Source organism: Dama dama, chromosome 23 (genome assembly GCF_033118175.1).
Source record: "Dama dama isolate Ldn47 chromosome 23, ASM3311817v1, whole genome shotgun sequence".
NCBI classification, from domain to species: Eukaryota; Metazoa; Chordata; class Mammalia; order Artiodactyla; family Cervidae; genus Dama; species Dama dama.
In genome coordinates, this window is record NC_083703.1 from 10000001 (window position 1) to 10016048 (window position 16048).

A 16048-nucleotide genomic window follows, 5' to 3' on the forward strand; every position below is an offset into this window, starting at 1 on the left:
ATCCAACCAGTCCATCCTAAAGGAGTTCAGTCCTGAGTGTTCATTGGAAAGACTGATGTTGAAGCTGAAACTCCAATACTTTGGCCACCTCATGCAAAGAGCTGACTCATTGGAAAAGACCCTGATGCTTGGAGGGATTGGGGACAGGAGGAGAAGGGGATGACAGAGGATGAGATGACTGGATGGCATCACCGACTCGATGGACATGAGTTTGGGTAAACTCCGGGAGTTGGTGATGGACAGGGAGACCTGGCGTGCTGCGATTCACGGGGTCGCAAAGAGTTGGACATGACTGAGCGACTGAACTGATCTGAACTGATGTTCTATTAGGGCTTCCCTGGCTCAGTGGGAAAGAATCTGCCTGCAATGCAGGAGACACAGGAGATGTGGGTTTGATCCCTGGGTTGGGAAGATCCCCTGTAGGAGGGCATGGCAACCCACTCCAGTATTCTTACCTGGAGAATCCCATGGACAGACGAGCCTGGCAGTCTATAGTCCATGAGGTCCCAAAGAGTTGGACTTGACTGAAGTGACTGAGCACACATACATGCATTTACGTGTTATATTAACATAATTGTTCTAGTAACTAAGTCTGAAAAAATCAAAATTGTTAATAGTTTGAGAACATAAGTGTTTGCTGTATTATCCTTTGTACTTTTCTATGTATTTTTTTCTTTGGAGAGAAATGTAATTCAAAGAATCTTGGAGGCCTCTGTCTGGGTCAGCATGTATGAAGTTAAGAGGAAAGAAATATTCCTTTAATAAGATCCTCACACGTGAACAAGCAGAAAATACCACCAAGATTGTTCATATTCCAAACATAACATTTGTTATATGTTATACTCAATTTACTTGATTTTGTTTAACTGATAAAGAACTATCTTTAAAAATCGATCTCAAGACTGATAATCATTTAGGATCGTCAAGGGAAGTTTAATTTTGTTAATTCATTCTGTCTTCTAAATACATTACCTTTATCCTTGCTGCTCTTCTACAGTCCTTTAGGAACTTTCCTTTTCTCTAGGATAAAATCAAGATCTTGCTGAAACTTCCATGACCCTGCGTGATCTGGTCTCTACCCAATTCACCTCCTGCTTATCCATTTTTTCCTGAATTCCAGTTGCCTTGGTTTCTCTCAGTTCCTAAAATGTATCAAGCTTTTTCCTACTTTAGGATCTTCCAACTTTCTGCTCTTTCTTCCTGGGTTACTCTTTGTATACCTGACTACTTATCCTTCAGGTGAATCTTAAGTATATCCTTCCTTAGAGTGGTCTAGCTAACCACCTATTCAGTGACAACCCTTGTGATTCTTCTCATGGATTTTGTTTATTGTGTTCATTGCTTTCACCACAGTCTATGGCTTTTAAAAATGTGTTGACTTTTCCATTAGCCTGTGAGCTTCATGACAACATGAGCCTTATCTCCTGTTTATTATTTATATCCCTGGCAATCATAATTTGCTCTACAGATAGTAGGTGTTAATGGAAATTATAATGGATTGATTTCAACTATAAATCAGAAGCCTGCCGTGCCCCTCCATAGTTAATGACTAACCCTGTAACCCATCTTGATCTGATAAAGCTTTAGTCCACATGCTCTTCTCCGTATGAAAACAGTTCTAGCAAATGTAAGAAGAACAAAAAGGCATTGCTTAAAATATTAATCACATGTTTATTTATAGTGATTTATAATACATTGCAAGAGATTACATTTTTAAATTAAATATCTGAAAGAAGTAATGCTAAGTTTAGGACAACTTAGCAAATAAGTAAAACAATTAGACTTTTAAAAGGAAGGTCCCTTTCTTCAGTGACAGAATACATTAAACCGTAATTTATTATCTTTCGCTTCTGTGTAGCAAAGTGAAAAACAATACGACATTAAAAAAGCACGGTAAGGTAAATTTGAGGATCAAAGCTGTAACACTCTGAAATGTGTCTAGGGACTTTAGAAGAAGAAACTTCATTTAGTTTCAAGAAAATTAAAGTACCAATTTGGGCAATAATGTTATTTTTTGGGGAATATAGCTTATTGAAGAAAACAGATCCAATATGACTCTTTTTAAACAGCTGTATATTAACTTCAGTGGTTTCATACTTACTAAAGGAGAAAAACAAGCATAGGAGTTTCAACTTTCTGGTGCCTTGTTTTCATGCATTTGTTTGTTGTTGTTAACCAACAGATCACTTGTGCCACTGGATTTATGTAACATGTGTTACTTTAGTAAGTATTTATAATATCATTATCATTTTAGGATACTAGCAACAGTTGTTTATTGTGGAGAGGAGTTAGCTGCAGAGATGGTTCAATGGCAGTTTCATAGGCAGACTGTTTCCCCAAGCAGTCAGTGTTTATTAAAGCATGCAGTTCTATATTTCCCCAGCCAAACTAAGTGCTTGGATCCAGGCATGTGAATTTGGTACATTTCAAAACATGGACTAGAAACAAATATTTATAAAAGATTGACTGAAAGATAGTTTGTTTATTATTATAGGTTAAATAAAGCTGTTCCTGACTCAGTCCCCGGAGGAGCCCATTCCATGGTCAGCACTGGGATAGCCTCCACTGGGGCTGGTTTTATCCAACTAGGCCTTGGGGTGCTTCCGTCTACTTATATGGAGAGTATGGGTCCCGTCATTCAGATCTCTAAGAATGTCATTGAAGATGCTGAGGATCTCTTTAGGATTTCAGCATCAATACCAGCTGTTCTCATCTTTAAGAGAATTACCATTAAGTTGGTTTTTCCTTTGTAAAACTGTGAGTCGTGCAATTGAACTTTTTTTCTTTTCTCTTCAGCTTGGCTTCTAGAACTCTAAGAGCCAGATCTGGAGGCCCCCTTATAGTACTGATATTTCATGGCACGTATCTGTGTATCAATCTACCTATTTTTTTCCATCTCACTTTCCTTTTTCCCTTGCTCGTGTTTAATTCATTGTATCTTGCTTAATTATATGCTTTCTATGAAGCTGACTTGAATCCCTTTTTGAAATTAGGTAGGTTATTCATTATTTACCATAGAGATTACTTGCCTGGCTCATTGTAATTTTCAAGTCATAAGAACAACAGGAGAATTTATACAACTCTTTTGAATGCTATTAGGCATATCAAAACTAGACTTTGGGAAGGTCTTCAACTCAATATGTATTATATCTTATATTTGAGTTAATTTTCTTACACATTTCAACTGCATAGAAAACTGATGAGATATTTTAAGGATAGAATAAGAGTATTTGATGGCATAACTGATCTAGCACAAAAGATATAATTAATAGTCTTGCTTGGAAAAGGCATTGCTGATATTTAGTTAAATATTCCATGTCATAATTTGCATAACAATATTGTAATATACTTTATCTTCATATTCAGACAATTTCCAATGTACAAAGAAACTGTATTAGAAAGGTGTATTTATAAATTAGTTTATAGTGTGAAATTCATTTTCATGAGCAATCAATTTTCTAAATGGATTAGGATCTTAGATTAGTCCATAAAATTTGTTTTGCCTATAGTATAGAAGAAATATTAAATTATGGTGAGAAATTTCAGAAAATTCTATTTTACTTCTTAAAATAGAAAAAAAAAAAAAGACCAAGAATTACTGTATTTCAGTCCTGAAGCCTGAGACACAAATTATATAACTAGAAAATCAGGATATAAATACACAAGTTCATATCACTTTTAAAGAGGAATTCTGGATGTACTTAAAGGGGAGGTATGGTTTGTTTTACTGTGCAATTTCACTTCTTAATACGTATGTTTTTTTCCAAATAGCATTAGTGGTAGATGCTCTTCCATTTGTCAATGGGCTTAAGTTCCTTTTTGACTTAAAAATGGAACAAATAACAGAAAAGAAGAAGAGCAAAATGTAGAAAAAGTGAGTTGAGATTCCGGAGGTAGCTGGGCAAGAGCGGCGGCAGAGGAAAGCATCTGATAAAAAGAAAGTCTGCGGACCCCAGGGAGGTGTTCTGAGGCGGCGAGGCAGGAGCCATGAGGTGCTGACGTCACAGGTGGGGGTGGAGCGGCGGTTCGCGTACCGCCCAGAGCTCCGAAGGGGAAAGACCTGGGGCTGAAGGCATGCTGGAGCAGTCAGAGCCCGTGTTGTCCACGGAATTGGGGGCGCGGTAGAGAGGAGGCAGGGAGTGACGCTGAGCAGATGGCACTTTCTCCATTTCAAGGTGGTGGCAAGTTGGGTGCTTACAGTCTTGGAAGTACTTGCACTTTAAAAATCTTAGCTCTAAAGTCCTCTGTGGGTATCTGGTACTGTGAGTGTAAAAATATGATTCAAAATTGTATTTTAAGTATAAAGTGCTGAGCATGAAGCCAGGTGCCCAGTAAAGAGTTGGTTCTTATTATTTTCTGACATTTAATGCAATTGTCAGTGGAAATTCTTTATAGTCACTGTGTATGAATAACACAGTTCTCTGAGATGCTCAGCTGTTGAAGAATCAGCCTGTAAGACAGGAAACCCCAGTTCAATCGCTGAGTTGGAACAGTCCCCTGGAGAAGGGTTAGGCTACCCACTCCAGTGCTCTTGGGCTTACCTGCTGGCTCAGATGATAAAGAATCTGCCTGCAATGCAGGAGACCTGGATTCAATCCCTGGGTTGGGAAGAGACCCTGGAGGAGGGCATGGCAACCCACTCCAGTATTCTGGCCTGGAGAATCCCCACGGACAGAGGAGCCTGGTGGGCTACAACCCACGGGGTTGCAAAGAGTTGGACACAACTAAGCAACTAAGCCCAGCACTGAGATGCCAGTTACACATGCTCTAGAATAAAGTGCAGCACGGGACCCTTCAGCCCCTCTGCCTCAGTTCCACCTGGGGCCTCGTGCCCTCACATGCTCCATCCTTCAGTTCTGCTTACGCTGCTTCTCTTTCCTTCCCATGCATTACCCTGAGGCCTCTTCCATCCCTTCCCCCAAGAGAGCATGTCCTTTACATTTGCCCTTTCTCTGATCTTAGTCTCGGAAATGCTTTTGCCATGTAGCTTGGTAGCACACTCTTGTTGGAACTCATTCTCGTTGTTCCTGTGCCACCCGCGTCCTCTCCTGATAATGCAGGTCATTGAAGTCCTACACTGCCAAGTTCCATCTCAGCTGTCTCTTCCTCCAGGGATCTTTTCTGATTTTTCCAGCTGCCTGCACCCCCTGCTCAGACCATTTTGTCTTTGTCTCTATTGGGAATCCTGTTTTCTTCTTTGATTTATAGTATTTATAGTTATTCAGGTATTGTTAAGATCTCCGCCCTGGATTCTGACAACAAGGTTCTTGAAAACAGGAAACTGTCTTATGTAACTGTGAAAACCACTCAGGGAGTCAATTTCCAATAAGTTGTTTGACTTTCTTTTTGGATGCAGTCTGTTGAAAGTTTGCCTTTGCTGTGTATTACTAACAGTTGAGTCATGATATCTATTTCTGAGGTAAGAGACTAACAGATTCCTCATGTAATTCCCTCACTGTACTCAGGCTACTTGACTGTGCTCTAATTTGGGTGAACACTCACAATTTCATACCTTGACTTCTGTTAGTTTACTGGCCCTTCATCCAAAGTAGTTCTTATCTAAGCTTGTCTTTTATTCCTGGGATCCTCATTATGAGATCGCTGTATCAGCTCATTGATATGCTCAAGCAAATCTAAGAGTGCTGACTCCTGACACTTACTTTATATTCCTTAGGTTTCTCTCCAAGGCGGCTTCTTCTCTGACTGTTCTTTTAAAGCCAACCAAATCTGAAATGCAGTTTCCACTTGATAGAGCTGTAGGTAAAATTTATTTTGAAAATATGCTAGTTGCCCTTGTGTCTAAAATGCCCCCTTTGTAGTCTCCACACATAAACCTAGATGCTCTTTACTTTACAATTTATAAGAATTCAGGATACTATGTATTGGAAGGAACTTTTGCTGACAAGGAAGATAAATCAGCAAATACTTAGGCATCTTCTCGCCGGTAAATTGCCACAACCACCACCATGTTCCCTCAAATGTCTTTCCATTCCAGAATGGGTAGATCTGTGGGACATCCCTGAATATGGCCTCTGATGGTGCATGTGGCTCCAGGCCTGTTTTCTGCCCCTTCAGGGCCAGTTCTTGTGATGAGGCTGCTCACCTCATTGCCTGGGACCTTGCTTAGCGCTGCAAGGTCTACAGCCTTCCCCAAGAGAGAGTGACAGTCCTGTCATGCCCTTCAGGGGCTCTGTAGTCTTTTCAGCACATACTTAGGCCATCAGGTAGCACATCAGAGAGTTCCTCTCCTTGTACTTATCTTTTCTCAAGTGTCTGTATAATCTTAGACGACTTACCTAGGAGTGGGGACATGGTTTCTACACGTAGAGTAACAGAGTCTTTCTTCTTCCTCTGATCTTTTGGAAAGAAGAAAGGCTAATACCACTGACTCAGTTTATAGCGTGACAAAAATCTAATCAAACTTAAAAAAAAAATAACAAACCCTATCTATCTTGATATCTTTTTAAAAATATCTTATTTGTAGGACTGGACATTCACTCCTTCACTCCGCATGCGTTTCTTGGGTGCCTACTGAAAGCAAGCTCTGCAGTGGTCCCTGGTGATACAGGGCAACTCAGCACAGAATGGTATTGAAAGTGCAGTTACAGTAGAGAACAGAAAAACAAAATAACAGAGTACAGAGAATGCGGCAAATGAACTTTCCACGATGGAGTTAGGATCAGAGAAGTTGTTCCTGGGAACTGCATCAGGTGGCCCAAGTGTTGGAGTTTCAGCTTCAGCATCAGTCCTTCCAATGAATATTCAGAACTGATCTCCTTTAGTATGGACTGGTTAGATCTCCTTGCGGTCCAAGGGACGCTCAAGAGTCTTCTCCCAACCCCACAGCTCAAAAGCATCAATTCATTAGTGCTCAGCTTTCTTTATAGTCCACCTCTCACATCCATACATGACTACTGTAAAAACCATAGCCTTGACTAGACAGACCTTTGTTGAAAAGTAATGTCTCTGCTTTTTAATATGCTGTCTAGGTTGGTCATAACTTTACTTCCAAGGAGTAAGTGTCTTTTTACTTTCATGCAGTCACGATCTGCAGTGATTTTGGAGCCCCCCAAAATAAAGTCTATCACTGTTTCCACTGTTTCCCCATCTATTTGCTGTGAAATGATGGGACTGGATGCCATGATCTTAGTTTTCTGAATGTTGAGCTTTAAGCCAACTTTTTCACTCTCCTCTTTCATTTTCATCAAGAGGCTCTTTAGTTCCTCTTCACTTTCTGCCATAAGGGTGGTGTCATATGCATATCTGAGGTTACTGATATTTCTCCCAGCAATCTCGATTCCAGCTTGTGCTTCATCCAGCCCAGTGTTTCTCATGATGTACTCTGCATATAAGTTAAATAAGCAGGGGGACAATATACAGCCCTGACGGACTCCTTTTCCTATTTGGAACCAGTCTGTTGTTCCATGTCCAGTTCTAACTGTTGCTTCCTGACCTGCATGCAGATTTCCCAAGAGGCAGGTCAGGTGGTCTGGTATTTCCATCTCTAAGAATTTTCCACAGTTTATTGTGATCCACATAGTTCAAAGGCTTTGACAGTTAATAAAGCAGAAATAGATGTTTTTCTGGATTTCTTTTGCTTTTGTAATGATCCAGTGGATGTTGGCAATTTGATCTCTGGTTCCTCTTCCTTTTCTAAATTCAGCTTAAACATCTGGACGTTCACGGTTCATGTATTGTTGAAGCCTGGCTTGGAGAATTTTGAGGATTACTTTACTAGCGTGTGAGATGAGTGCAATTGTGCAGTAGTTTGAGCATTCTCTGGCATTGCCTTTCTTTGGGATTGGAATGAAAACTGACCTTTTCCAGTCCTGTGGCCACTGCTGAATTTTCCAAATTTGCTGACATGAGTGCAGTACTTTCACAGCATCATCTTTCAGGATTTGAAATAGCTCAACAGGAATTCCATCACCTCCACTAGCTTTGTTCATAGTGATGCTTTTTAAGGCCCACTTGACTTCACATTCCAGTGTGTCTGGCTCTAGGTGAGTGAACAAAGTATCTAGGTATCTGAAGAAAGCCATCTAGTTGGTAGCTGTATATATAAAATCGGTACCTGAAGGAGAGAGAGAAATGTATACCCTGTAGATGTAGATTTGGAAGTCATTAACACTCAGTTTCTAAACTAGGTTTCATGCATGGTTCAGGCCTTCACAAACCTCACATACACGTCTGTATTTTCCTAGACTGAGGGTCTATGTTGAATATTTCACCATACATGTTCTGTGCTAATCTATACCCCCAAGAGATGAATAGTTTTCCCTGCATTCCCTGGGCTCCCTTGCCACTTAACTTTTGCAGTTTGACAGTGGCTTAGGCATTGGGAGGCCCTGGCGGGAAATGAGAGGAATGGTGGTGATGAAGGGTTGGGATATTTCTCCTCTCTCCCTGATTTGGATCCCATCTCTGAGAAGGCCGCCCTCCTCTGGGAATATAGCTCTTGCCCAAGCTCTTGCTGTTCTTCAGGGAGCTGGCACTCACAAGCCTTCAGTAATACCACTTCTTCCTGTACTTTCACTCCCAGGACAAGAACTACTGCTTTGCTTTGCTCTTGGTGAACTGACATACCTTCCTGTTTGTCTGAAACCCATCCATAGCATCTAAGGAATCCTTCATTCCATTCCCTGTGCCATCTGATTGCTTCTTTGCCAGATTCCTGACTAACACAAGGTTCATGTGTCTTTTTTTTTTTTTTTTTAACATTCTTGTACATATCTATGGGAGGAGAAAACTCAGGAAAACCACAGACATGGTTGACCTCATTCATAAGTGTGACCTGGGAACGATGCCCTGTGAGGACTGCCAGATACCTTAGGTAAATTTACTCTCGAACAGTTTCTAAGGTCTGGTGACTGAAAGTTATCTTTGCTAAACATCCCAGGTGAAGCTGTACTCAGGATGTATTGACCCAGATTCCTAGGGCTGGTCTTGAATACTGCTGAGCTTGGAAGAGAAGGGAAATATGAGCCTTCAGAAGCTGTATTGTCAATATATGAGTATTCAACTACAGAGTGAAGGGCGAATGCTATATTACTAGCTTTGATCTAACCTGAATATTCTTATTGTGTTTGGATATTTATTTTTTCTCAACTTTTTTGGGGCAACTAGGGTAGAATTTTTGATAGTCGAAGAATGCAAGGATGTCTCAGCCTTGTCCAGCTAAAATTATACCACTTGGAGTACAAGAGTATACATACATACATTACAAGAGGGTGCCACGTGAGCATTGCCAGTGAAGGAGGTGTCAGACTGCTGATTTAGTACCTAGTGGTCCAATGAGAGCTTCAGTTCAAGGCTTAAGCTTTAGCTCCTGCTTTCCTCAAACTTCAGAATACAGATCCACAAGAAAGAATGTGGGTTTATACAGTTTACAAAATTGTGGCCCCACTTGTTAGAAAATATGACCAATCAGTAGCTCATTCTCTAATCAATCAGATTAATAACTCCTTTGTCTATTTCTTATTCTCTCTCTCTCTCTCTCTTTCTTCCTTCCTCCCTCTGATAAGACACAGAAGTTGGCAGAAATGGGTCTGGTATAAGTAGAGGGTTAAAAACTCTCTTTTTCTGTCTCTTGAGTATTAGTCTTCCTCCCGCCTAATTTTTCCTACCAACATAACTTACCAAGAAACTCTTTTACTCCTAACTTTTTGTTGAAAAGTGAATCATCAGATGACTTGGACATCGCTGACCTTGACTGACCATGTTTGTAGCATGCCATCCTTAAATGTAGCTAAGTCTGTAATTCCATCGGAAGTTGGCAGATGTGATTGTTTGTGATGGTTAGAATGGAGCCATTCACTTCTCTTCCAAAAGAATAGGAGAATAACATTTTAGAGTTAGAAAAGACCCTAGAGACTGTTGCTCTTTCGTCACTAAGTGATGTCCAACTCTTTTGCGACCCTATGGACTATAACCCACCAGGGTCCTCTGTTCATGGGCATTTCCCAGCAAGGTTACTATGAGTTACTATTTCCTTCTCCAAGGGATCTTCCTGACCTAGAGAATCAAACCTGCACCTCCTTCATTGGCAGGTGGATTCTTTACTGCTGATCCACCTGGGAAGCTCAACACTAGAGATGGTTTTGTTTATTTTTTTGCATTAAAAAAACCCTTTATTTGAGCAAAATCTTAACAATAAATCAATATATGAAACAGGTCTTGTTCTGAATGGAGTTGGAAATCTGAGTACACTTGAGGACAGCTGGGGCTCCCCCGTTGGACTCCTGGGAACTCTGAGTGCTCCATGAAGCCCAGTATGAAAACCTTCATCTACGGAGTTGCAGAAGTTAAATGACCTGTCTAGTTGGAGAGGCTCCCGGATCAAGGAGACCACCTCTCAGTACGCAGTACTTGGCCTTCTTCCACATCACCTTATCAATTCTACATCAGATTCAAGAGATCGCCTACCTGATGCCTCACTCAGCACTGCCTCTGCACTAGTCATTTCCTCTAGAGCTGTTTAACTCAGAAAATATCCTTCCGTTTAAAATGATGAGTGTGTGTATGCACATGTGTGTGCATTGAAGAGTGTGCTGGCCATGCATTTTTCTCATGGGCAGTCAGCCAGTGCTGCGGGGGGAGTGCCAGCCTACATTCTCCGCTTATGAGTATCTGTCTACCCATCCTCCATGCTGTATTCCTGTCGTTTGGAAAGGCTCTCCTATCTGATTTATTTACTCTGCCAGGATCCTTCTGTGTTATTGTTCCTGCTTTTCTGTACAGTTTAAATAGAACTAGCTGAAAACTCCAAAATCACTGGGGACAGTGACCACAGCCATGAAATAAAGACACTTGCTCCTTGGAAAAAAAAAAAGCTATGGCAAACCTAGACAGCAAATTAAAAAGCAAAGACATCACTTAGCCAACGAAGGTTCATATAGTCAAAGCTACGGTTTATCCAGTAGTCATGTACAGATGTGAGAGTTGGACCATAAAGAAGGCTGAGCCCTGAAGAATTGGTGCTTTCAAATTGTGGTGCTGGAGAAGACTCTTGAAAGTCCCTTGGACTGCAAGGAGATTAAATCAGTCAATCCTAAAGGAAATTAACCCTGAATTTTCAGTGGAAAGACTGACACTGACTCTCCAATACTTTGGCCACCCAATGCGAGGGGCCGACTCATAAAAGACCTTAATGCTAGGAGAGATTGAGGGCAAAAGGAAAAGAGGGTGGCAGAGGATGAGATGGTTAGACAGCATCCCTGACTCAATGGACATGAGTTTGAGCAAACTCCAGGAGATAATGAAGGATAGGGAAGCCTGGTATACTGCAGTCCATGGGGTCGTAAAGAGTCAAACAGAACTGACAACTGCATAGCAACAACAACAAACGCTGAGAACAGGAATCCAAGTGCTAGTCCCAAAGTACTGATTGAGCGCACGCTGGGTAGTCAAGGCAATGTTTAAGGCAGCTCCAGGAAGGAAAAGGGAGAGAGCTTCAGAAAGTAATGAGAGATTGGTTGAATTCCTGTGATGTAAATGGTACTGTAAACCTCACTGAGGTCTGGGAGGATTGGCCATGAATTGTGTGGACAATAGCTGGAGAAAATGAAAACGTCTCCCACTAAGTCTTGATAGAATCACTAACTCTGTAACAAACACAGTAGGCATGGTCAAGAATTTTCCGGGATCAGACTTATCATAATAGGGTTTTAATTTTTTAAGGAAAAACACTAGCTGGAGCCAGTTGTATATAAGTTGAAATAATGAAATAGTAATAGGAATTTTAGAGACAAGTGAGGAAGTAATGCCATGTAGTTAGACATCTAGATGGATGAAAAATGCTGAGTGTCAATTTACCTTAGTGTGAGGCGCACACACAGACACACACACACACAGAGTATGCAACAGGAGGAATGGGTTTGACTCCTGATTCCACCGTTTATTGCCATGCCCCTCAGAATCACCTCAATCTTACTGCACCTCAGTTTCCTCTTTGTTTAAATTGAGGTACCTGCTTGACTTACCTCCTAGGATTGCTGTGAGTGTCCAATGTGATAATGTACGAAAGTATTTCCTGTGAACCTAGGAGTTTGTAATAGTTTGATTTCCCTGTTCTCAGACCATATGCAGCCCTAAAGACTTACTTAGTTAGATACAAGTCTTTTTTCTTTTAAGACATCGTTTGATCGCACATCTTACTGGGTGAATAGTGTGAATGCCAGTGACAGTAACTTTTCAAACAGCATTCCCCAAGGAGTACATACCTTGAACTTCTCAAAAAAGAGGAAGTGAGGGAGTCAATTCTCTTTAGGTTTTGAAACTGAGGAAAAGTAATAAATGGATGCTTGAGTTTGATCAGGACTAGGAGACAGAATTTAAGCTGTTTCTTAATCTATTATTAACAATAAGGTCTTAGACCTTATTTTAGAAATGACTTTCTTTTAGAATATGAAGTGGGACCCTTAAGACCTAATCATTGGTGAACTTACCAAAACTGATATGTTTCCGCCATTAGAAGGTTTCCTTCTCAGTCCAGGTAGAAAAGTGAAAAACCACCCTGGTGGTCATCCTTCATATAACATAAATACTCCCTGGAATTATTTGGTTTCCAGTCAGGATTTTCTTTGAGTCCCTCAGTGCGAAGGGATTGCTCCTGTTGAGTGTTTTTCAGTGGTGCATCCTTACCGAGATGTGATGTAGAACCTTTTCTGTCTCAGCAAGAAGAGAAATTTACACTCCTCTTACTTTTGGCAAAACAGTTCCCATTTTAACACGTGTTTGAAAATGTAAAAACTTTTTTTGTTGTTGGGGGGAGGGGTGAATTATTCATACAGTTTTCTTGCTTTAAATCAGAACAATGATATGTCATTCTTTAAATACCTGTCAGAGAAGCTTTCAGTTTTAGCTCTTTAAGTTGCTGGTTCTGCACTACACAAGATCAAGTGACTGGGTTTGGATTAAGGTCAAAATGCCCAAAGTGCTTTTGACTTCTGTGACTTCTCATCATTTTGAATCAGTTTTACCCCTACACCTGGTTTGAGGTCACTTTCTTGATACTTATAGAGACTGTTTCATGTAAAGTCACTTCAGTTGTGTCCGACTCTTTGTGACCCTATGGACTATAGCTCGCGTGGCTCTTTGGCCCATGGGATTCTGCAGGCAAGAATACTGGGGTGGGTTGCCATAGAGACTGTTAGAAGCACCAAAGAAGTGTCACATAAAACAGCATTTTTGGAGTGCAGCAGTACCATGTCCCTAGGAATGGATCTCAGGCCTATTCAAAACCATTAAGCGTAAGAAACGATCGGCATTGTTTTTCCCATTTGACTTCGGCTGTGCTGGGCGTTCGTTGCTGCTTGAGGGCCTTCTCGGGTTGTGGCGAGGGGCTGCTCTTTGTGGTGGTGCTTGAACTTCCCGTGGTGTTGGCTTCTCTTATCGTGGCGCGTGGGCTCCGGAGTTGTGGCACACAGGCTTAGTAGCCCCGTGACCTGTGGACTCTTCCTGGACCAGGGCCAAACCCGTGTCTCTGCATTAGCAGGCAGAATCCTATCCGCAGTACAATCAGGCAAGTCCTCAGCATTGCTTATACAAGCATATCTCAGAGAGATTGTGGGTTCTGTTTCAGACCGTGGCAGTGAATCAAATATTGCAATAAAGCAAGTCATACAAGTTTTTGGGTGCTCCATGTGTAAAAGTATAGATGCTATACTGCAGTCTACTGAGTGTGAAATAGCATTATGTCTAAAAAAAAAGTATCTACATTAATTACAAATACTTTATTGCTGAAAAATACTAACCATCATCTGAGTTTTCACTGAGTTTTAATCTTTTTTTTTTTTTTTTTTACCAGTGAAGGGTTTGAAATATTGAGGAATTACCAAAATGTGACACAGAAACATGAAGTGAGTAAATGCTGTTAGAAAAATGGCGCCAATAGACTTGTTGACGCAGAGTTGTGACAGATCTTCATTTTTAAAAAAACAGTATCTTTGAAGCACACTGAAGCTAAACACAATAAAATGAGGTTTGCCTGAAACTGACTAAATGTCCAACATAAGGCATAAAGAATTTTGCAGAATTTTTAAGAACTAGCCATTGAAAATTATGCTATAAAAATTATGCTTATTGGCATGAAAATCATCTCATGATTCTGAATGAAAGAATCAGATTATAAACACCACGGATGGTATGATGTAATGGTATAAAACATACATGATCTATTTACATTGATAAAAAAAAAAACAACATGGAAAATGGTCTGAAAGAACATAACAAATTGATGCTTTATCTCTGATAGTGGAAATGTAGAAAAATTTTTTTTTCTTTTTATCTCTTTATTGCTATTTTGTATTTTAGATTAGTCCATAGTGAACATGTTTTGTTTGTATTATAGAAAGTAAGAAAAATATTTAAAATAATATGCACATCTTGAAAAGGGGGCTACAGGAGCAGGAGGTGGTAGAACCTGTGGTTCAGTGAGTCAGTTCAGTCACTCAGTCGTGTCCGACTCTGCGACCCCATGGACTACAGCATGCCATGGACAGGCCTCCCTGTCCTTCACAAGCTCCCGGAGTTTACTCAAACTCATGTTCATTGAGTCAGTGATGCCATCCAACCATCTCATCCTCTGTTGTCCCCTTCTCCTCCCGCCTTCAATCTTTCCCAGCATCAGGGTCTTTTCCAATGAGTCAACTCTTTCCCTCAGGTGGCCAAAGTATTGGAGTTTCAGCTTCAACATCAGTCCTTCCAATTAACACCCAGGACTGATCTCCTTTAGTATGGACTGGTTGGATCTCCTTGCAGTCCAAGGGACTCTCAAGAGTCTTCTCCAAAACCACAGTTCAAAAGCATCAATTCTTTGGTGCTCAGCTTTCTCACACCCATATATGACTATTGGAAAAACCATAGCATTGACTAGACGGACCTTTGTTGGCAAAGTAATATCTCTGTTTTTTAATATGCTGTCTAGGTTGGTCATAACTTTTCTTGTAAGAAGCAAATGTCTTTTAATTTGATAGCTGCAGTCACCATCTGAAGTGATTTTGGAGCCCCCCCCCCCCCCAAAAAAAAGTCTGTCACTGTTTCCACTGTTTGCCCATCTATTTGCCAGAAAGTGATGGGACTGGACGCCGTGATCTTAGTTTTCTGAATGTTGAGCTTTAAGCCAAATTTTTCACTCTCCTCTTTCACTTTCGTCAAGAGGCTCTTTAGTTCTTTTTCATTCTATACCATAAAGGTGGTGTCATCTGCATATCTGAGGTTGTTGATATTTCTCCTGGCAATCTTGATTCCAGCTTGTGCTTCTTCCAGCCCAGTGTTTCTCATGATGTACTCTGCATATAAGTTAAATAAGCAGGGTGATAATATACAGCCTTGACATACTCCTTTCCCTATTTGGAACCAGTCCGTTGTTCCATGTCGAATTCTAACTGTTCCTTCCTGACCTGCATACAGATTTCTCAAGAGGCAGGTCAGGTGGTCTGGTATTCCCATCTCTTTAAGGATTTTCCAGAGTTTGCTATGATCCACACAGTCAAAGACTTTGATAGAGTCAATAAAGCAGAAGTAGATATATTTCTGGAACTCTCCTGCTTTTTCAATGATCCAGCGGATATTGGCAATTTGATCTCTGGTTCCTTTGCCTTTTCTAAATCCAGCTTGAACATCTGGAAGTTCACAGTTCATGTACTGTTGAAGCCTGGCTTGGAGAATTTTGAGCATTACTTTACTAGCGTGTGAGATGTGTGCAATTGTGTGGTAGTTTGAGCATTCTTTGGGATTGCCTTTCGTTGGGATTGGAATGAAAACTGACCTTTTCCAGTGCTGTGGCCACTGCTGAGTTTTCCAAATTTGCTGGCATATTGAGTGCAGCACTTCCACAGCATTCTCTTTTAGGATTTGAAATAGCTCTGCTGGAATTCCATCACCTCCACTAGCTTTGTTCATAGTGATGCTTCCTAAGGCCCACTTGACTTCACATTGCAGGATGTCTGGCTGTAGGTGAGTGATCACACCATCATGATTGTCTGGGTATTGAAGATCTTTTTTTGAATAGTTCTTCTGTGTATTCTTGCCACCTCTTCTTAATATT